Raw genomic sequence first — 24,188 nt, forward strand, 5'->3', positions numbered from 1 at the left:
ATAGTTACAAGGTTTACATATATAAAGAGTAATTATCGCCCAAAACACTAGCAAAACCATTAACAACCTGCAGAGAGCATCTACAGAGGAGGAAGTGGTGCATCAACTACACCTTGTCCCATAGTGTGGCCCGAGCCTTGATGAACATGGAAATAAATGTGAACCAACCACGATTCAAATTCGTCCAACCTTTCACTAGTTCGATGATGGATTCGACGCTTAGAGGTAAGATAGACAAGGATTTTTCCTTGGTTGAACTGAATATCATTAATATAGGAAACAATCTTGTTCCAATCCTCATATATTTGCTCTTGCAAGACATCTAGTCTTTCTACAATAACCCACAATTTTTCTTCAATTTGACAGGTGAGGGCGGTTGCACCACCCTTCCAAGGTACTATGGGACTGTGACCTCTTCCTCCCCTTTGGCGCTGCTTCATGACTTATCTTGTCACACCCCTAGATTGGATCGCTCACCCTGCATTCCTCTCGGGCCAACTCCCCATCGGGCATGGCCCTGCTGTCAATTCATTTTCAACGCAACAGTTCAACACCAAGGGTAAGTTGTCCCAAATCATCCACAAAGTTGCACAACCAACCACATATTTTATGATTTCTACACAAAGGCATAGCCACCCACTCTTTCAACAGTTGCCTAGCTAACCAACCCTGCCACCAAAGAGGGCCACAATAGAACCCCACTGTGGCACTCTTCCATAAAGAGAACTATGCCACCAAGCTCCCTACCATAGTGGCAAACAACTCCCCTTTTTTCCTGCAACATAACACAATGTGAACACCCTGAACCTACAATACCTTAACCAAGTCCATTGAACCTCCACACTTAACCCACTGGGGAAAACCACAATCATAGACTCCACCCACAGAGAAAACTAGGACCAAAACTTCCAAATAGTGCTTAAGAACAAAACTACGCATAAAGAAATAACATAAACAAATACTTACCCAAATTTCTCCCCCTCGTGAACAAATGTGACCAGGATTGGAAGAGGATTCCAAATTCTTTGAGACAAAGGCAAACCTTTACACTTCTTTCCTAGGCAACAAGCAACCCTTAGGCCAAACACCTGGATCCCACACCGCCCAACTCTTCACTGCAAGCACCAACTCCTTAAACTCATACTCCCTTTCACCAAACCAGAGTGCAGTCACACTAATATCGGAGTAGATGCAAAGGGAAGGAGCTTGTTCACACTCAGTCAAGGTAACCTCATTTACCTTCCCTCCCATACTAGAATGTCGAGCGACATGGAGAACACTAGCCTTCCCATTTTTATAAAATGCCTTAACCTTCTCGATTGTTCTGTCTCACTTCCTCCACTTGGTTTGGTTGTAGCCCAAGTCCTTGCCACATTCCATATTAATTGTAAACTTCATTCCTTCTGACATTCAGTACTGTCAGGGTTGTCGAATCAATCACCCCATCAGAGTGATATACATATGAAAAAAGAGAGGAGATTATAAAACATGTCATATATATATATATATATATATATATATATATATATATATATATATATATATATATAGTATATATTTTTACGTATAACCTAAAAAATATTTAAAAAAAATAATAGAGATTTTCTTAATTTTATACTTATCAAGTTGTTAGAGGGATCAAATTTTTGGAGATAAAAATACTTCTCAATGTTTTGTTTTAAAAATAAATGTTTTTTTAGAGGGATTGCATTTTAATTGAGCTCCAGTGCTCCTTGGCATTGTTTCCATCCTTATCTGCTCTTTAAATTTTGAACTTAAAATATAATAAAAACTAAAAGCATAAACAAATGTCTTTCGAACTAATCACATCATTGAGATTTGGTCAAAAGACATTTGTTTACAACATGGATCACAAAAGTCTTTAATCTAACACTAAAATCATAATTTAGATTTTTGAAATATAATTTTTTTATTAAGTATATTAAAAAAATATAATTTTTAATGAATTGAATAAAATATGATTAAAACTTGTTAAAATGACATATGATCTCAATTAAAAAAATTATTTATATTTAAAAATATATTTTAAATAATGGAGAACGATGGTGAATTATGGTGAATTATGGTTAAATTGGTCCAACCATGTTCACCCATGGTCAATATCTCCATGATATATTACCCATGCAAAACCATGTTCAATTATAGTCAATCATAATATACCATAGTAAACTATGACTAGCATGCCCCCCAAATGGGGGTATGGAATGCCGAAAGGAGAAAAGGAAGATAGAAAATGTGCAAAATATTCAAGGCAAGGTATGTTTAATAGTTAATTTGTAATAAGTTAGGTTTTTTTTTTTTTTTTTTTTTTTTTAAAAAATATATATCAGAGTAAAATTCCCTTTATTAAGCACATCGCCAAACACTATTACATATGGAATAATAGACAAGAGCGATGACTTCATGTATATAATTACAATCACAATATAGAAGAATCTAGGATGTTGTGTCCACACATGGTAGTGGTGAGAGTGACAAATCATGTAAGCATGCCTCTTCTTTCTTTCGTAGTGAGACATAGGTAATATCCTTCAAAGGAGAACCATGGTGCTATTCGCATTCCTTCTAGAGTAGTATTGCACGACATTGTTGTGAATGTCAAGCATTGACGTTCAACGTTACCAATGTCAATGGTAGCCTTGATCAAGGTGATTCCGTGAGATTTATGTATAGTTAGTGCCCAAGCCATCTTAAGGGGGATTTGTTTCTTGTTACTTCGTTGTATGGGTGGAATTGGAACATACTTTGGTTGTGTGATTTCCCATGGAGGGCCAATGTATTTATCAAATTCCACAAGAACATATGCTAGTAAACTTGGATGGCTACATCCTAGTGCATATACAAGTTTCATGACTTTTCTGAGAACACCATTCACTAATCCTTCTTGGACCCATAAATTGCAAGATAACATAACTCATTTTCCTACACATATAACTATCCATTTTTCCAATTGGCCATCATATTGTTGGTGTGCTTCCAAGCCATTTGTTAATTCTGCAATACTCTGTGAAATTGGCATATGCAATGATTTGATCATGGATTTGTTATGGTTATAAACAAGAATATTTATTGCAAAGAGGTGGATTGTAGTGTCAAATATATGACGTTCTTCGATGTATAAGAATCTGTTAGTACTTGAATGAAGGAGGTTCCAATTATCTATTGTTGGTTTAGCTCTTTGAATGTTAGTTAACAACTAGCAGAAGAGAGCTTGGGTGTCGATAAGTCCTCATTGTCGAAACACTATTTGTAAATTGATTATAGTGGTAAAGATTGTCCATGAATTCTTCCCTAGAGTTTTACCTGCATAAAGAGGTTTTTCCATTACTGGTGGAAGCTGACCCAGGTCCCTGACAAGAATTATTGAGCAGTGACCAAATGAGAAGTGATTCATTTCTAGAAATGCCTCACACAAATGACTCTCTATCTTCACAAATAATTTAGAGCCTATTCAACTCATCTCATTGATGAGAATGTATTGAATATTCTTCATATCCTCTTGGAGCACTTAAAGGGATTGACCACCTAAAGGCTTCATGTCTTTGATAGGAATTCGAAGCCCTGAATGTATAATGGTTGCATGTATGTTAAATGTTGCAACACTTGTAGGGACAAGAAGAAGTATTGGGCTATGGCCAGTTGTTTCTTGAGAAGATAATTCCTCTATGATGTGGCTTATAAAGTAGGATTTTTTGGTGCATGCAGTTCATTGGATGATCATCTTTAATGACCCTTTTGGCTTTGTTGTTTATGATTGTTGTATGACTATGTCCAATGCATGTTATTGATGTAAAAATAGTGTATTTCTAAAATAACATAGGGGATTGTGTTCTTGTATTACTTTCCCATTCCTTCCATTGTGGTTGACAAAGTTACGTGCAAAAACCATTGTATCTTTTTATACTTTTAGTTGATCCCATGGGTGGGAAGTTTCTATTCCTTAGAGGCCTAGCATGTCAAGAGAACATAATTGGATATTCCATGTAGGGACAAATCTTGATAAATCTTGCCATTCATTCCTCTCCATATTTGATTGTATTCTAATATCGGTAGGTTCTTCTTCAGATGGTTGGTCATTAGGAGTGAGAATAGGGATGTGATTAACATGTCATGCATGGTATTTATTTATTATGCTCTCTCAGTTAGCCAAAATTTATTCTTCCGAAAGACCTATGTCTTTAGAGAAAGAGAAGAAGGGTTTATATAAGAGTAGCTCACTCCAACCAAAATCAACAGAGGCATTGGAATATTTGTTTGGTATTGTCGTAAAAAGTGGTCATACATGGATAATTGTGGGGATGTGCCTTTTTCTCCACTTTTCATATTTTCGTGCATGGTTATATGTCTAATATTTTTCAAGGTCAAGCAAACATATAACATCCATGAAAGTAGGATGAGTCAAATATGCATAGATGAAGGTAGATCTTGATAAGCAGTCAAAAAACTCATGAAATACACAACCAAATATTTGGCAACCAAATTTAATTTGGTGAAGGTGCGGCTACATGTGACAAGGGGAAACGTTTGGAGCATATGGAAATTTTACTAGGTGCTTATGTCATGATCTAAAATTTCTTCTGAGTGAAAGCGTAGATAGGAATTTGAGGTAGAATCATCTCGATGTGATGTAGCTGAAATTTTGGTTAACATATGGTGGTATGTCTTAGATCTCCCCTCTGCTTTGGAAGCGTATTTGGAAATGTATTTCAAAACTGCATCAAGGGAGAGAACGAGTTAGCAGTCTACATTTTATCTCCATGTTTGAAGTATGTTAGGATTATGGATGTTCGGGAAGTCGTCATTGCGTGATGGATGATATGTCTTTTGGCCTATTTCATCAATGTAGAGTGATTATTCCATTTGAACCTTTCAATGAAACTTATACCTACATTCAAAGGTAGCCCCTTTTTTGTGTAGACATGTTTTGTGAGTGCATTTTATATGTCTTTGAAATCTATTGAAGAGTTAATCATAGTCCTGAAGTGGGTTGACTATAAATATCTCTTGTGTATCTAGCAAGAAAGGGTCATATTCAATGGATTCATGAATATACATGTGTGTGTCATGGTCTTTTCTAGGATTCCAAGAGGTAACACAATTATCAAAGAAACTCTTTTCACTATTAATTTGGTTTGGGTCTTCCCAATCCATTGTTTCCATGTTTGGAGCATCAACAAGCCATAGGAAACCATGTGTATGTGCATAGACTCGATTTTTCCATTCATACCTACAAAAAGAATATGAAATTAGTAGTAGAAAGGATAATTTTTCGAGGTTGAATAGAGGTAGTATGAAGTTTATAGACTATGCACCTATACCCATAGTTTATAGCATGCATACATTTGTGTAGTATCTCTTCCTGGAATATTGAAAACCTTTTGTACATGTATGCAACTACACTATGGGGGTGTTCGATCACATTCTTGGTATGCCACTATTGGTCAAGCATTGGATCAACAAGTTTTCCCTCGTGCATAACTGAATGCAAGTCTAGCCATTTTATATATGTTGCACTAAGAGTGAAAAACTATGTCGAGCATTGAAGTTGCATGATCATTACTATTAGCTCAGTCTTCATACAGTGCAGTATGATCTAGTCCCATGAAGGTGTGCTCTGAATTGCATGACATGTTATGGTAGCTTGTTTATAGGAAATTTTTTGAGATGGGAACACAACTCTTCAATTGTGGTTGGTGTATTATGCTCTTTCCTTCGCTTGACAAAGAAGGTCGCTATTGCTTAACTTCGATGGTGCATAGTAAAATTATAGAGGTTATATCTAAATCGAGGATGACTACTGAACCTATTGTCATGGTATCTCATTAAGTGTAAAACATAGCTATCAAGTGGGATGTTCTTCATGCGTGGTTGGTGACGAATGGCATCCCCAGTTGGGAAAAGAGTTGGAAATTCCATGTCAAATAAACCCTCTGTGTTGTACTCATTGATTGGTGATAGACTAATTGTTGGCCATGCAATCATATCTAATGGAGCATTGTTTGATGTGTGAACAATTACTTTTATTTTTTCCATTTCTTGTTGTGTATTAGGCAGTATAAATGCAAAGGAAGACATTGGTTTCTCCACATGGCTAAGAACACAGTGTGTTATATCTGTGGTATTTGACCCTTTGGTAGAAGAACTGTAAGTTTCTACTGACACAAAGTTGAGGTGAGAAGAGAAATTAGTGCAGGTGTTTGGAAGAGATGAAATTGAGTTTAGATCTAGTTGGATATCATTTTGATATTTGTCATGTTGCATCTTATAGAACAATGCACTCATGACATGATATTTTGTGACATTATAATCATAACATTTTTCCCTTCCTCTGGGCCTCTTGACAAGTAAGATGTCAATATCTGAAAGAAGACATGCAAGGTAAGTTGGTATTTGAAAACTTTGTTGTGGGAAACCGAAAGTATGGCCACTATATTTGTATTGACCACCTAGGGCATGCCTAACTTGCAAGTTGGGGTTAACTTTAGCAATGAGCATTTCCTCAACTTGAGTAAGTATTGATAGGACTACGGGTTGGTTAACAGGATCCATATTAGTCCATTTAGAGAATCAATGGATATTTGTTTCTCTATGACATCGATTACAAATGTTTCCATTAAGAGTTGGGCAACAAAGAATGATAGGGTATGATTCCATACATGTAGTACATGTATGTATGTTAAACAAAGCATTTTAATATATTTTCGAAAATATTTGGAAGAATTCATATGGCCATAGTGTTTGAAAACATGAGTTGTTAAACCCATAAGAGGTGGTTCTTGTCCTATGTGTGATGTCTCTCTAAGTCCCTTAAGTTTGTTTGTTTTTCTTAGCATATTTTATCCTATGTTTTTAATTTTGTTGGCTCCTATATGAAGATAGAGTAGTAGTAATTGGGTCAACATTTTTTCTAGTGGAGTATCATGGTTCCATTTAGTTATTATTTTTTGGTTTAGCTCTAGAGAATGGATTATATGATGTTGGTAGTTGTACAAGTTTTTGTTGGGAAGTGTAATTTGTGAAGGTGGTACGTGCAAAATAGTTGATGTCATTAGTTCTTAAAAGAGAGCATGCCTTTGTAATAATATTGAGATTTCTACACTTGTGGTATTTGTTGTTGTTGTTTAGAAGAGGGGGGCATGTTTGGCCCGTTGAAAAGGATTTATTTGAAAATATGTTGGGTGATTTAAACTGTCTTCTTTCCCATCATATATTTGTACCTGATTTCCTTGAATTTTGTAAATTTTGTTGTTTTTGCTTGCACCAATTGGCATTGAATTTCTTCCATAGAAATGCTATAATGGATGAAAGAGCCTCAAAACATAAATACTTTATGTAATATGTATATGGAAAAGAGTACAAAATGTACAAAATGTTGTTTGGAAGAAACAACCAGACTACTTTGCATTCACTATTTAGCCAAGAATTTAGGGATGGGGATTTTTTTTTTAGCTTTGGTAAGTGTTCCATTTCATCACATGAAATCACAAAGAATTTGAATAGTTTTTCATTAGCAAATGTTTCTTCATGTACTACTAGTTTGAACAAGTAACTACTAAAGAACAACTTGGTAAATTTTCTGTGATCTTTTTGGTGTTCCCCTTGATCTGAATTTGGAATATTAGTTTTCTATGCTAAGATCCTCATCAGAATACAAAAATGTGCTTGAGGTTTGTACTCCAAAATAGCAAGTAAAAGGATGAGTTTTTATGTGTGTTTTCTTAAGTTAATTTCATGAAAAACTTTAAACATGAAATCAAAACATTGAATGGAAGCATGCATCAATCAGTAATACACCAACCATTGTTAAAGGAGTTCACCCCTCTTGGGCTACATCTCCTTGGATCAACACTAATGGCATGACCCCTTCTCATTATGCTCAATGTTTAGAAAATAAGAGTACATAAAGTGCTGAGAAATGAAATGGTTAGTTTCTCCTTCAAAGAAACAAACTTTTGCAAGATTTATCGCTCCATATACATGTTAACCTATAGTCAAACATGTAAAATTTCAAAAACAAAGGCATCTTGGACCAAGAACCCATACTCCAACTTCAAAGAGCATCAACAATACTACAATCCACTTGAAGTACATAAACAAGTCTCTTCTACAAAACACATAGAGGAAAGAGGAGTAAAATCTACAGAACTAATGTCATAGCTGTTGTAGAAAGCACATGGAGGTTGGAAAACCCTGCAAGGTCATCTCCATCTCCAAACTCCTCCATAAATTGATTCAACACTCTGGTTGACCATGACACCCCTAGACTTAAATCTGCAAAAATCCTATCTAGAAGTGCTCCTTTCATTATTAAACCTACTCTAATGAGTCCAGAATATCCAAAAATGGCTACCTAGCCTCTTTTTTCACACAATTTGGTGAGAACTAGAGAAGTTGTGACCTCTCCTATTTTTCTCACTATTCCCTCTACATTTTCCCCAAAATTCGGCATCATCCTACAATTTTTCCCGCCAAGCGTTGTAATGGAGTGAAAATTTTCACCGAAAACTGGGTGGAGTTGTAAGATAATTAAAAATTCCTCTAACTCTTAACTTTCAAAAATTCTGGCCACGTGCCTGGGGGCTAAGGCCAACGACCCACCCTTGTCGACCGGCCCCCCACTCCACCTTCGTTTTTCTATTCACATGGGCAGTCAATTGTTTTGGTTATCGTCAGTGCTTTGTTTGGGGCCATGGTTAGCCCCTAACCATGGTCTGTGGACCAGGGTTGGGGGTTAACCACGGTCCCCATCCCCCATGCGTATAACATATAACCATTAAATAGATGTGCCTTCCCTTATGGTTAAGAACCAATGGGTAGGTGGTGTGGTAAGGCTCTGCGCTATGTGTCAAGAGGTGATGGTTTTGGATCCCATGGGCTTCGGCTGAGTTGTTGAACCAAATTTTAGTGGCCTGTTTGGCTGCCATGTGGTAGCCTCCAGCTGGGCCACGTGTTAGCCCGTGGTTGGCCATTGTACCAACCAATAAAAACACACCATTTCTAACCAATACCAAAGTGTCACTTTGCATGATTTGATTCACTGAGAGAAAATTGACTAGTCAAGTGCCACATAACCTGCCCAGTTAGTGCCAAGTCAACAGTACAAATTACTAACTGGGCTATCCATTTTTTTTGAAAATTTCCTTGTTTGACAAAGTGAACATAATTCATTTTTGGGAGCATACGGTGTCCATTTCACGTGAAACAAGTTGCACCAAATTCAGGATGATGAGATCTATGTGGTCATTCAAATTCCACACCATTTTAACAACTTTGAATTTCTGGAAAATTTTGAACTCTTGATCACTATTCCCCACTGAAAAAAATGTGTCCCGAAAATTTCACTTTCAATTGTTCAGCATTTGAATATTCAATTCCTTCACTTTTCCAAACTCAATCTAATCGATGATTGTAGCACCTTGACTTGTACTTGTCTTGGCTCTTTCTCAATATGAACTTGAAATATAATCCGACCAAAGAATTCAAGTTCAATGTTATTCTCATCTTCTCCATGTCACTATGACCATCCACAACAACATCATTCCCAAGGAGAATTCCCATGGCGCTCTTCTGCAAAATCCTTATCAAGAATAAGATCCCAAAAAGAATTTTTCAAATGAACCAAAACAAGTTTCACATAGTGAATAGTTGTATAACTTGAGTGCTTAACACATTTGTAATATAATAAATGTGTTGCAACTACTCTTACAACAGTTTTAAAATTCTTTCTTAAACTACAAATAGAAATCCATTTTACAAGATGGAATAAACTTGACTCCCAAATCTTCCGTTCAAATTGACTATCAACAAGCCAAACCAGCATAACAATGCCAAAGAAAAGGTTGTTGCATATAAATGATTTGTTTTTGAACATCACTTTCACAAATTTCCCAACTATGGGGATATGCAACTAGAAAAAAACAAATATTTTACAAACTTTAGCTGGATAAATAGTCAGCCCATTTCTTACTGAACCAGGTAAATGAACCTTGTATTTGAACTTTTTCTCCTTCTGGAGTTGCTTCAAGGATGGTTGCATCTTGCGTCACTTTCTCTTTTGTCGCTTCCTCTTCTGGTGCTTGTATAATTTGCTTTCCCTTGCCAAGATAAAGTTGTGGAAACAATTTCCAACACTTCTTGACCCAATTCCCACTAATATTGCAATGGGTGTAAAAGTTATTTTGAGCTTATTTTGGCTCACATGTCTTTAATTGTGGATGATATTTTCTCTTTTCAGTCTCAATTCCATTAGACATAAACATCTTCTTGATGATTTCTTTCCTTTTATAGAACTTATCTACACAATGGTTAGATGAAAGGCCAAAGGTGAATGGAAACAAATTCCTGAACATGTTATTGAAATCAGCATGTTGTTTTCCATTATGAAAATCATTTGAATTAACAGGACGATTATACCTCTTTTTTTTGTCCTTTGGCTTACGCTTCTTGCGTGAGGAACTTGCATGGAAAGAATAACATAGCTTTGTTTCTTATTAAACTTTTTCATCTCTCTTTGGAGATGTTTTTTACTTCATTTCCTCCTTATACTTGAGGGACCAAGTCGGTACCAATTTTGGATGCAAATCCCAACATCTTGTCACCTCATGTCCTCTTTTATGGCAAAAGGAACACGACACCCATGAGTTGTCGCTAGAATACCATTCTTCTTTTGCAACATAGCCTAAGCCTTCATATTTAGGCCTCTCCTTTGCCTGAATTGGATTTTTAATGCCTTGATGGTTTACTCCAAGGCCTCCTCCCTTGTAACCCATCTTGGTCAAGAGCTTGGTTACAATTCCTTTACTATGTTTTTCAAAGGCTGCAAATGAATTTACATCAACACTTTCATGTAAAGTAGAAGCATGTAAATGCTTACTATTTTCCTCATCTTTTGATTAAGGTACAAATATGTTTCCAAACTCTCTTTTGATTTTGGATGTCTCCTCTTGGACTCTTTGGGTCTCTTCTTTCAGCTCCTTGAATTTGGGTGCTAATAGAACCTCATCCTCCACATCATGTTGACAAAAGGTACAAACTTATCCATATTCCTTCTCTGAGGGACTTTCTACACTAGCATATTGCATAAGAGTTGTAGAAAAACATGAATATTGTGGATAAGATGGTGGTTTATCACCATTCTTGTTACCTTCTTCCCTTAGAGAACATTCTCCTCTTGGAGGTCTAGAGATTTCACCTTACAATTTGGTATTCCTCTCTTCATAGAGGACTTTTACCATTTCTATCATGTTTAAGAAAGCCTTTCTAAAAGCCTTCAAATCCTCTGAGATTCTTGCAGGCTCTGCTCCTTGGGACATGCTTTTATTGAAGCTTATACTGCAACTTGAGGTAGAACTGGTGGTAGATATTGTAAAAATCTTGTTGTCCTTTCCAAAACCTTCTCCTCACTTGAGCTCCAAAACACATTCACTTGCAAGAAACAATCAATTCCTCCTTGCACAAAGGAAACCAATGCTCTGACACTAACTTGATCTGAATGTGTAATATTAGTTTTCTATGCTAAGATCCTCATCAGAATACAAAAATGTGCTTGAGGTTTGTACTCCAAAATAGCAAGTAAAAATATGAGTTTTTTATGTGTGTTTTCTTAAGTCAATTTCATGAAAAAATTTAAACATGAAATCAAAACACTGAATGGAAGCATGCATCAATCAGTTATACAACAACCATTGTTAAAGGATTTCTCCCCTCCTAGGCTACATCTCCTTGGATCAGCTCTAATGGCATGACCCCTTCTCATTATGCTCAATGTTTAGAAAAGAAGAGTACATAAAGTGGTGACGAATGGAGTGGTTAGTTTCTCCTTCAAAGAAACAAACTTCTGCAAGAGTTATCACTCCATATACATGTTAACCTATAGTCAAACATGTAAACTTTCAACAAACAAAGGCATCTTTCACCAAGACCCCATACTCCAACTTCAAAGAGCATCAACAGTACTACAATCCACTTGAAGTACATAAACAAGTATCTTCTCCAAAACACATAGAAAAAAGAGGAATAAAAGCTACAACACTAATGTAATAGTTTTTTCAGAAAGCACATGGAAGCTAAAAAACCCCTGCAAGGTCATCTCCATCTTCAAACTCCTCCATAAATTGATTCAACACTCTGGTTAACCATGCAACACCTAGACTTAAATTTGCAAAAAGCTATCTAGAAGTGCTCCTTTGATTCCGAAACCTGCTCCAATGAGTGCAAAATTTCCAAAAAAGTCTACTTACCCTTTTTTTGCACCCAATTTGGTCAAAAAATGGAGAAGTTATGACCTCTCCTAGTTTTCCCACTATTCGCTGTACATTTTCCCCAAAATCCGGCATCATCCTACAATTTTTCCCACCAAGCGCTCTAACAGAGCAACAATTTTCGCCAAAAACCAGGTGAATTATTAGATCATTAAAACATACTCTAGCACTTAACTTCTGAGAATTGTAGCCAGATGGGGGGCTATGTGCTCGAGGGAAAAGGCCAAAGGCCCACCCCCACCAGTCGACCCCCCCACTCCACCTCCCTCTTTTTGTTCACATGGGAGGTCAACTGTTTTGGTTATTGTTGGTGGCTTGTTTGGGGCCATGGTTATCCCCTAACCATGGTTCGTGGACTGAGGCCGAGCGTTAACCACGGTCCCCATCCCCCATGCATATAATATATAAGCATTAAATAGATGTGCCTCCCCTTATGGTTAAGAACCAATGGGTAGGCGGTGTGGTAAGGCTTCGCGTTGTGTGCTGAGAGGTGTTAGTTAAAAATATTGTGGCCTCCGGCTCGGTTGTTGAACCAACTTTTAGTGGCCTCTTGGGCTGCCACATGGCGGCCTCTGACTAGGCCACGTGTCAGCCCGTGGTTGGCCACTATACCAACCAATAAAAACACACCATTTCTAACCAATACCAAAGTGCCACTTTGCATGATTTGATTCATTGAGAGAACATTGACCAGTCAACTACCACATAACCTACAAAGTTAGCACCATGTCATCAGTATAGACTGCTGACTGGGTTGTCCATTTTTTTGAAAATTTGCCTGTTTGACAAAGTGAACAGAAAGCGTTTCTGGGAGCATACGGTGTCTATTTCGCACGAAATGTGTTGAGCTAGATTTAGGATGACGAGATCTATGTGGTTGTTTAGGTTCCACACCATTCTAACAACTTTGAATTTTTCGCAAATTTTGAGCTTCTGATCACCCTCATAGCCATTTTCATATAACTTCTCAACAACAATGTCTATAAGTTGTTCTGCAACTTCTTTAAATGTAGTAACATTGATTTTTTTTGTTTGGTCTTCAATGATGAACTCGAAAATGTACTTGTACTCACATTCAAAGACATGTTGATCACACCTTCGAAAATTCCAAACACCATCCTCAATAGGAGTGTTTTTTTTTCATGTGCAATATTTAAAGGTAAGATGGGATGAAATGTAACAATAATTGTTTGCATCTATATAAGTAATAATTTGCTTGACCAAAATGAATGCAGGGTTTGGACCTTTTCCAATCCCCGCATTTTCTATGTCGACAAAGTGCTTTTGACTGGAAGGGTTCCCGCCTAAAGCTCCATCTATGGATAATGAGTGAAAAGTAGAATTTTTCAATGGGTTCTCAAACCATTTTCTCAAATCTTGTGCTTCTTTTAGAATAGGATTGATGGAAAGCTAAGATGTGAAAGTTGTAGTAATTGATATCCTATTAAATTCTATCACTTTTTCAACCTTAAGAGCGATAATTAGAAATCCATTTGGGATAGAATATTGGTCAAAGTTATTTTTGTTACACAATACTCCCCATAATGTGATCTCTATGATATAACCTAACATGTCATTTAGTTGGAGGGTTCTCATGTGTCTTTGTTCCATTATTTCTCATGATGGTTACTAAAGGGATAATGGAAATAGCAAATCTAATAATATCAACTATAACGTTGTTGGATAAAGTTGGTACTTCATTAATAGGAGTGAACAAAAACTTGTGGATTGGTATTGAATGCTCATCTGCTAAACAAGCTTCGATGGTCGAGGTAATATCTAAAGTTATTTCCCAATCATTTTTTAAATGATTGAATTCTTTTTTTGTAAGTTTGATGTACCCTTTTGAGATGATGCACACTTTCCCAATGTCTATGGAAGGATGGAAGTGGCTCACTTCGATGTTGAAGCATGTTATACATATCTCACCACCATCTGCATCATTAACATCAAAGCTAAATACATGGTCGGGTCCCTTGGCATTAACGAATGTGTGTAGATTAGTTTTTCAGAGTACTCTAACTTTCAATGTCCATTCCTTTATGGACGAATGTAAATATGAAATCGATCTAATTGTTGGAGGTACTTTAGTGGTTTCTAATGGTTTTTTTCCATAGGCACATACATATTTTTGCAATGTTGGGTCACCAATAATATTTTCTTTCAAAATATGCACTTCCATTCCATGTACTATCAAAACCTTGAAAAAAAAGAAGGAAAAATAATGTACAAATAATACTTCAATTAATGGTCACATGGTAAGCAATGTCAAATGTGGGTAGTGTGCGTGTTCCTAGTGAGAATGAACAGAAGGTGTATGAATAAAAGCAAGAGAATAGTTGTATAAACTATAACTGGAGTTGAGTTATGTGAAGAAGGTAACTCGAGTACATAGTTGTTATTTTGGATAGATCTAAAAGTGAAATCTTGATGTTGAATCAATGACCCTTTTAAATTTGAAACGATTTGAAATAGCTCCCAAGTGTTGAATCGAACATGATTTTCATTATATTGTTTCCATCAAAGAGTACAAAATACCGATATTCAAAAGTTAATGTAAAGTCCATAACCTATAGAATAGGACTACAAATAATCTCTCCATCTCCAATCCTAATAATAGAGTTTGATGTCAATATAATTTCCATACCTTTGATATTGTGTTTAATAATTTGAAAGAAGAAAGGAACTGAAAAACCACAAAGTGAAAAAATGGTGAAGCAATGTGTTAGGTAAAATAAGGAAAACTATAATGGATACAATTGGAATTTAATGAGAATACATATGAAGAATGGTAAAAAGTCATATGTTAAAGTATCACTAATTAATTAATATACGGTTCTAACTTTTTGAACAATAATAGCTTATGATGTGCATAGTTTAAGAAAGAATATGCATGACATAGTAGGAGAATAAAGCTTAAACTAAAAGTAGCAAATATATTTTAGTATTTGAAGAGTTTTATTTATATGTTGATGATATGAACAATGTTTTTACCATGATATGAATAATACTATTTTAAAAGTGTATATTGATGATATAAAAATATATAGGGGAGAAAGATAACTAGAAATTGCCCCAGATGTTGCAAAGGAAACACTGCAAGGCAATAACATATAACACTAATTAATGCTTCTTTGATAATTGTTAAAAGACATAAAAATATAAACAAAAGGCAAGGACCATGCTACAATGAAATCTTACTACAATAATTCTTTCTTGAACCTAAATCATGAGGCCTATGTTGAAGTTAAAGACCTTGTCTGATTATGCCAACATGAATGCCTCGTAAATAAAGAAATAGATTGTGATTTTCTACCCTCGAAATCAGAGGTTGTTTTGGTACAATTCCTCCATATTTCTTCTTGATCACTTCCTCTTGTTGTAGACAACCTTAATCAATACATTTTTTTTTTTTAGTTTGAAATATATGTCTCCAAAGGACTATAACAATTTTGTAAATAAATTTTGAATTTCTATGTGAATTAAGATCTACCCTTGAATAAAAATGCACATATCTCCAATTTGGAAATTGAACCCAAGAATAGCATCAACTACACCTCTTCTTGAGAAAATTGCATGTGTTTCTCTTTTGAATGTTGACTCACCTCTGTATTATTTCCTTCATGATCCTTGAAACTATTCAAAATATCACATTGCTCTTTACCACTAATCTCCTTGGTGTCTGCCATTTTCTTGTTTTAATACAACGTATTTTTCTTATGTAAATCTAACCTATGTCATGCAATTGAAAATAATGTAGAGATCATTCAACAACATATAAATGATTTTATCTTGAAAATTAAGCAAGTGTGGTCCATAAGAACGACATATCAAAATACCACACCTCACCTTGGTTTTAAAATAATGGTCGCAAATTTTATATAGCGTACTCCTCTATTTGACAAGTAAAAACATTAAAGAGTTATTGTGAATTTTGCATTTTAGACAAGAAACATCGGGATGCATTTGACAAAAAAAGTTGGATGAATATAAAACATGCATGTGGAAATTGCACATAGTGACCTTTGTGGTATCATGAGAATTTAGTCATTGGAAAGTCCAAATTATTTTATGACATCCATCGACCATGCTACAATGAAATCTTACTGCAATACTACTTCCTTGAGCCTGACAAATCATGAGGCCTATGTTGAAGTTAAAGACCTTTCCTGATTATACCAACATGAATGCCTTGTAAATAAATAAATAGATCACAATTTTCTACCTTTGAAATGAGAGGTTGTTTTGGTACAATTCCTCCATATTTCTTCTTGATCACTTCCTTATGCTCTAGACAACCTTAATTAGTACAAATAATTTTTTTTTATATATTTTGAAACATGTGTCAACAAAGGACTATAACAATTTTGTAAATAAATTTTAAATTTTTATATGAATTAAGGTATACCCTTGAATAAAACTACACATATCTCCCATATGGAAATTGAACCCAAAAATAGCATCAACTACATTTCTTCTTGAGAAAATTTCATGTGTTTCCTTCCAAGAAAAAATTGTTTGTGCTTTCTCAAGTACAATTCATTAGCTCTAAAGTCAAAACCCATATTATTATACATCATAAAATCAAACAGATATTAACTCAAAGCATGCATAATATCCAAACCCTTCTCAAAACATTTTGAAGCTAAAAGAAATATGCAATCTGATAGTTTACAGTCAATGAATCAGCTATCCCATGTGAATTGATAAAAATGTATGTTGCCAGCCATGTCATGAATATGAAACATGGTATATTATTTGTCTATACAACATAATTTGGTGCATTTTGGGGTTCACAAGACATTTTGAGTGAATATCAACTCCAACACACTTAATATAAACTCATAACATATAAAAGGTCTCTCCAGATATTCACATTCATTACTAACTGAGAAGACACTCCAAATGCACAAAATATCAAGAGAATCTCAAATAAAGATCACCTTCACCAATAAGCCTGAACATGGATTGCCTTTTCTGAAATAAAAAAGACAAAGTGTTAGCATTCAATGAAATTTCTTCAAAGAAAGATGAACAAAGATAAATCTCCAAATCATGAGAGAATTGAATTCTTACCGATGCAATAGATTGATCACTTTTTTATGTGCCTCTTGGTTGATAGAACTTGTGGAAACAATCTTTGAGTCCTTGATGATACAAAATTGGGTTTCTCATTAGGAGCTAGAATAGAATGTCTCCTTATTATAGGAGTTCCCTTCTCTTGAACATCTAGACTTGACCTTGGAGAATAACCAAAAAAATTTATTTTTTCCGACTCAGTAGAAATCATGTAACTTGGAATCGATGGACTACCTTGAGAAACATGTTCAATATGCTCAGTTTTAAAAGATGCAAATGAACTGTTTGGGTTATTGCTTCTATAACGTTATTTTTCCTATCTTCCTACCTTAATAGTAATTTATGCCTAATAATAGCAGCATTGTGAGTTATATCAAATAGAGTATCTAAATTCCATTACCCTTTAAAGAGCATATTCAATTCTTGTACCACCCACCTTAGCATCCACTCTAGACATCCTAGGTTATTCTTAATTGATCAAGAGTATAGAATTTCTAGGGTGTTTTTTTATGTGAACTAAAATAACTGTGAGGTCCAACACTATGTATGGGGGTTGATTGTAGCTTTGGATATATTATATGAGATGACGCAATGTTTTTATTGTGGCTACAACTTAGTTATCATGATTCGAACTTAGTCACCATCTCAGACCATTGCATCATTGGATATATTTTGTGAGCTAATGTGATGTTTTGTTTGTCACAATGATTCAAAACTTAGTTATTATATCTCAATATTGACTACGTCGCTATTTGTTTTGTATATGAACCCTTTAAAAAAAGCACAAGAACATTTGATTTTACAGTGTGATCTCCCCAACATGGGTGGTGGTTTTAGAAATTGGAGAACAAATTGAGTGGTTATTGTTAGAAATTGTTATATATGGTGGGAAAGTTGGATGGTGTATAGGAAATCTAGATGTCATAACGGATATCTAGTTCAAATTTTCCAGTGTCTCTCGCCACCATGTAGCTAATAGGATCCATTTCAACTAAGAATGACAATACATCATTGTGCCACTGACAAACACCATTTATTTTAGATTGTGACATCCCTAGTCCTTTTCTCTGGTTGTGGATCAAAATATAGAATAGAATAAACTCTTTCTTCAAAAGGCTTTGAAATATCTATTGGATGAAGGGAAAGGTTATAATAAAATTTGTAAAAAAAACTCCTCAATGTTGTCTCAACATACTCTGTGTGTGTTGTAAATACTCAGTTCCAAAACATTTTTCATATATATGTTCACTTGCTTAGAGGAAAAATTGAACAAGCTATGTAAACTTTAAACCATTTAGATCTTTAGGTTCTATTTTTATTTTTCCTTGTTTACTATCAATCCTCATCTTTTAAAGTTGTAAAACATTTATGATATAACTACTTGTTTAGAGGCCAAACTCAATGTGCTATATAAACTATTCAAATCTTCACCCTTTATTAATTTTCGTCCTTCGTGAGACACAATACATCACAACATCACATTCACTTCATCATCAACTTCTCCTTGCATGGAAAGGAAGTATACACTTTTCTTGATTTATATATTTCTATCTCCTTGTTTCCAATGCTAGGTGATGATAGTTTGCCTCGCAAGGAAGCATACAATTTTCTTGATTTATATCTTTTTATCTCCTTGTTTCCAATGCTAGGTGATCAGAGTTTAGACTGAATTAACATATTATGTGTCATTCATGCATGGATATTTTTTCTCCTGAGAATATGTTGTTTTATGTTATCTTTTCTTTAGGCACTCTTCTTTCCAACCTGAAGAATCTTAACATTGTACTATAATGAGTCTAGATTTTGTACAAATCCTACTTCCATGTTGATGATGATTTATATGGATGTCGTTAACCATTTTATGTTAATTTGATCTTATACTCAGTGAGTATGCTTTTTTCTTTGTGGGTTATTGACTTACTAAAGATTGTTTATTCTACTAAGTTTTCATTGTATTTCCGAGTGTTTTAAAAGGAATTGATTTATATTTCAGCAACTGATATGAAGTTGGCCACTTTTGTTCTTTGCACAGATAGGAAAAATATATGGAGCATGAAAAGTATATTCAAGGCACAACCATCATTAGATTTGTAGAGAAAATTATAAAAGAGTATCGCACTTTTCTTATCAAATCTATATGCTCCTATATGCAAAACTTTTCATATTATATCTAAATGCTCCTATATGCAACAATGGTGGCTTTCATCACTTCAAGAGCAATCAAAACAAGTCTATTGAGAAATAAACTCCAACACTGAGAGAGATTTGGTAGCAACTGTGGAATTGGTCAACGTGTCTTGCTATGTGGTGTTAGCTATTGGGAATAACTTTCTCGATCTTGTATAGAAGATTGTAATTTTTCATTTAGCTTATACTAAATTAACCATGAAATTTCCAATATTCAGGGAACACTTTTCATCACATTTGTAAAGCAAATTACAATAGAGTATCACGCTTTTCTTATCATATTTAAATGCTCCTATATGCAACAACTACCTATCACATTTGTACAACAAATTACAATAGAGTATCACACTTTTCTTATCATATTTAAATGCTCCTATATGCAACAACTACCTAGGGAGTAGATTTATCATAGAAGATAGAACTTTTGTTGATAAAAATAGATGTATAGGTCATCTAGATAATTGTTATTATCTATACCACCATGTTATGATATATTATTTTAAAATTTATTGCTTTTAATTTTAAAACTGGGCAAAATTTAGATGGCATAACATATGATATCTTTCTTCGACTATCCTTTTCTTCCCTATGTTAACGTGGACGTTTCCCTTCCCCATGTAATACAATTGCTAGTTTTATTATTTTATGTTTTTGTCTTTTCAACTACTATTATCCATAATGTTTAAATAAAACAACATTAAAGCTAGATTTAATTTAAATATAAAATTATTTTCATACCAATCAATCTTGAAATACTCATTGAAATAATTTAATTTTTCGTAAACCCATTCTCATCTCTTTTCAAATTTTTAAATAAACACCACACACATCTATGAAAAAGTTCATCACTACATAGGCATCATAATCATCACAGAACAATGAATCGAATGGATGCAGAAGTTCATTACCACATACCATTAAAGTGATAAAAATGATGAGAAGTTCTGTTGAGAAAGGAGCTGCTACGATTCAGTTCCGTTCTAGTTTTAATCTAATAAATACATTTTCGAAGCTAGGCGTGGCGTTGGAATCTTCCAGTGGCACCGCCTTTGCCACTGTGAGTCCAAACCTGTTGCCCATGTTCACTTTGTCAGCACTCATGGGAAAGAACCTAGTCAAATGGATGGAGGAGGGATGCCAACAACAGATGAAACCTGTTGCCCATGTTCACTTTGTCAGCACTCATGGGAAAGAACCTAGTCAAATGGATGGAGGAGGGATGCCAACAACAGATGATCATCTGACTGGCCAAAGGAAGCCCCATGCACATCACCTTCCTACACCGAATAGAATCAGCTCGAAGTTTGGTCCACTGTAATCCACACTACTCATCTCCTTATCAAGAAATCTCTTTGGCATAAATTTCAAGGGTTACTTCTAGATTAAAGGGTCATTGAGAGTACTTAGGTGTCACTAATCCTGCAACCTCACAATGATTATTGACTCTGTAAGGGATGAAGAAAGGAGCCGCACCGCCGGGTGCAATCGACGCACTTTTCTCACCATGGCACGAATACAAGGAAGATGCTCTGCATCACTTTCTTCGACCATTCGGTCGTGCCACACTACCTCCTCTAAGTCGGCTTGGACTTGTTTCATCTTTTGCGGATTGCGGATGAGTTCTTTCATCGCCCATTCTATTGTCGTTGCAGTGGTGTCACTCCCGGCCCCAAATATGTCCTGCAATAAAAAAAAAAAAAAATAAGAAAAGAGACTGAACATGAGAAAGAGGACCATAAATACATTTTCCATCAAAATTGAAACAAGCGGAGGGGATCAATACAGTGAAAATGATGTTTGAATGCTTGGTTATTTGATTATTCAAATGCAAATGAAGGTTGAGCAATACGATATGATCCTCTAGGCTTCAAATCCCCACAACTCTGACACGAATCTCACCAACTGGAATTAAGATGTTGACAAGATAAACAATTTTTGTCGCCCAGTTTGCGATTCATCTTCCCAAACAGAGCACTGACTAAACAGTTACTTGAAAAATGGGGCAGTTACTTTTTCCTTTTTCCTTGGGGCAGTTGTATCTGCATTTTTCCTTCAGGACCATGGGAAGATAAAATCTAATATCAAATATTTCTCCTCCATGTTTGTGGTTGTGGGATAAAATCGTTTTAAGCGAACATGTTGCAGCATTACAATTTTGCAGCTATGTGGGAATATCTTACTAAAACTTAAAAGGGTTCGAAAGCGGATGCTGTCCAAAATACTTACGTTTGAGGTTGGGTGGTTCGATAAGGAGGAGAATTCTAGTGGAGCTGTTTGGTCCAGACTGGCGACAGATGTTAATGTGGCAAGTATCTGACCTTAAAGTTTTAATATTTCCAATAAAATTGTGAATTGAATTACAGTTTTCTAATTATTCGAATATGCTATTTGTATTAAAGGTGAGATCTCTGGTCGGAGATCGTATATCATTACTTGTAGAAACTTCGTCCGCTGTGATAATAGCCTTTTCGATGTCTTTGATTACAGCACGGCGTCTCGCAGTTGTAATAATCGCAGTGCAACCCGTTATAATATTATGTTTCTACACTAATCAGGTTCTCCTCAAGGCCATCTCTCAAGAGGCAATCAAAGCTCAAGATCAAGCTAGCCAACTCGCAGAAGAGGCTGTGGCCAACCATCGTACTATTAGTGCCTTCTCTTCACGGAAGAAGATTCTCTGTCTCTTCGAAAACAGTCAAGAAGGCCCTCGCGGAGAGATTATCAAACAATCTGTGTTTGCAGGATTTGCTCTTGGAACATCGCAATGCATCACCCTATGCAAAATGGCTTTGACCTTTTGGTATGGGGGACAGCTTGCATCCAAAGGACAAATCACCTCCAAAGCTGTCTTTCCAAGTTTTCTTCAGATGACCACCGCAAAAGTATAGCGGAAGCAGGAACTATGAGTCTCGATATTGCTAAAGGATCCGACGCAGTCAAATCGCTGTTTGCCATACTGGATAGACAGAGCCGCATAAACCCAGAGAAAGCGGATAAGATAGAAGGAGACGTGGACTTCGCTTATCCATCTCATCCAGCTGTTATGATTTTCAAGAACTTCGGCTTGAGGATCAAAGCAGGCAAAAGCATGGCTCTGGTGGGACAAAGCGGATCCGGAAAATCGGCCATCATTGGATTAATTGAAAGGATTTACGATCCCCTAAAAGGATCGGTAAAAATCGATGGCAGTGACATCAGGAGGTTTAATTTGAAGAGTCTGAGGAGTAACATAGCTCTGGTAGGTCAAGAGCCCCCGCTGTTTGGAGGAAGCATGCGAGACAACATTCTGTACGGGAAAGAGAATGCAAGCGAGATGGAGATGATCGAAGCTGCAAAGGCTGCAAATGCTCATGACTTCATCAGTTAAATGCTCCTGTTGTTGTTCAAACAAATTGTTTATGCAAAAAGATATATATTCAATCAGCTGTAATTAAACAGATTGTTTCTGGTATTAATTTGTATGGAGTGAATCAAGGCAGTGAATTTAACTTGGATTTGTGTAGCTCTTTGGAGAAGGGATACGAAATAAATTGCGGAGACAGAGGAGTGCAATTATCGCGAGGGCAAAAGCAACGGATTGCTATAGCGAGGGCGATCATAAAGAATCCGAGCATATTACCGCTGGACGAGGCAACGAGTTTGTTGGACAGCCAATCGGAGAAGATTGTTCAAGAGGCCCTGGACAGAATAACGGTGGGGAGAACGAGTAATGTGATAGCTCATCGACTGACCAGTGACTACCATTCAAAATGCAAATTCCATTGTTGTGATTGCAGATGGGAAAGTGATTGAGCAGATAAGTCATTCGTATCCAGCAACCCATATTACTCTCTCGTCAGTATCCAGCAACGCTACCACTAGATTCTCATCTCGCTCACTCAATGGTCAAAAGTATGCTGCCGTGTCCAGCTTACGCTACCACTAGATTCTCACCTCCCTCACTCAAGGGTCAAAAGTATCCTGCCGTGATCCATGTCCTAAATCTTTCTAAATGTCTGCCAAATTTTCAATTCTTCGTTATTTGTCGTTTTTAATGCCAATTTGGTCAACGTCCTAAATCTTTCAAAATGTCGTCATCCAAATTTGGAATTTAGAGTCTCATGTATGCAACGTTTAACGTTAATGTCATAAAATGTTATAACGAATCATCTCAATTATGCTATAATCCGTTAGGGCCAAAGAGACTTCTTCCACAGATTCTCTACCTGACTTGGAATTTCAAGTGAAAACTATGGAATATATTTGCTCAATATTTTCATTTAATTTTAAAATAGAATGAGTATATTACACTTTAATGTCGTTGTCAACTTAATCTATTTCTTTTTAATGTCCTTGGAACTCATGCATATCTGATGTAGTATTTTTATAATACTGTGTAATCGGAGGAGAAAATCAGAGCTCATGCAATGTTTAATGTAGCCAGAAGAAAGTTAATTAAAATATAAAATAAAAACAGCGTAAACGTGGCCAACTAGGTGATTATGCTACGTTTGTGAAAAAGATGGCTTATGTGGACTCACCTTGAGTAATGGTTGGAGCAAGGTGACTTCCTCTTTTCATACTTGTACGTAGCGGCGGCATCCAAGCTCTGGCCATACGAACAACGTAGAATATATATATAAACTGTAAATTTGATTCCCA

The 24,188-nt window shown here is 35.7% G+C and overlaps 1 pseudogene; it reads left to right on the top strand.

The window, feature by feature from the left end:
• Positions 1–23,472, top strand: part of LOC149207109 (ABC transporter B family member 15-like) — a 50,315-nt pseudogene extending 26,843 nt beyond the window's left edge.
• Positions 23,473–24,188: the final 716 nt, after the last annotated feature.

Source organism: Pinus tabuliformis, chromosome 1_2 (genome assembly GCF_031772625.1).
Source record: "Pinus tabuliformis cultivar Carrire ecotype Pingquan chromosome 1_2, CPIR1, whole genome shotgun sequence".
Classification (NCBI taxonomy): domain Eukaryota; kingdom Viridiplantae; phylum Streptophyta; class Pinopsida; order Pinales; family Pinaceae; genus Pinus; species Pinus tabuliformis.